The 463-nt window shown below is 35.4% G+C and overlaps 1 protein-coding gene across 1 annotated transcript in view; it reads right to left on the bottom strand.

The window, feature by feature from the left end:
- Positions 1-463, bottom strand: part of LOC106110681 (membrane-bound alkaline phosphatase-like) — an 80,587-nt gene that overhangs the window by 2,218 nt on the left and 77,906 nt on the right. The gene's annotated exons all lie outside the window — the stretch shown is intronic.

A 463-nucleotide genomic window follows, 5' to 3' on the forward strand; every position in this document is an offset into this window, starting at 1 on the left:
GCAGACAACGTACCACAATATTAAAGTCCCGTGCCACATGATGTACCTCGATGTATAAAATGTAGTTTCTTTTTGATGTTTCTTATTACATGCCAAACATATCTAATCGTACGAATATTGCCATGAATTTTATCAAAAAAAATCACTTTATTACAGAGTTGATGTTTTACGCATGATATATCCGTGTTCTATATGAATTTCAAGATTAAGATACGGCATCACGTGCTAGAGTCGATGAAATGATATTAATAAATATCAATTCTAACTTGTGCCTTAAGTACATAGGCACCTACTATTGCGAGTTATTTAATGTGTAAATGAGAGGATAAATAGAAAATTTTATTTGGAAAACTACAGTTTTCCGATAATGATGATTCTTTTCTTTATCTATTTATCACTTCATGGAGGTTAAACAATGTGACAGACAGGCGACAGGTAAGCGGCGCGGCGCGGCGCGGCGCGG

The sequence above is a fragment of the Papilio polytes genome, unplaced genomic scaffold (assembly GCF_000836215.1).
Source record: "Papilio polytes unplaced genomic scaffold, Ppol_1.0 DF824191.1, whole genome shotgun sequence".
NCBI classification, from domain to species: domain Eukaryota; kingdom Metazoa; phylum Arthropoda; class Insecta; order Lepidoptera; family Papilionidae; genus Papilio; species Papilio polytes.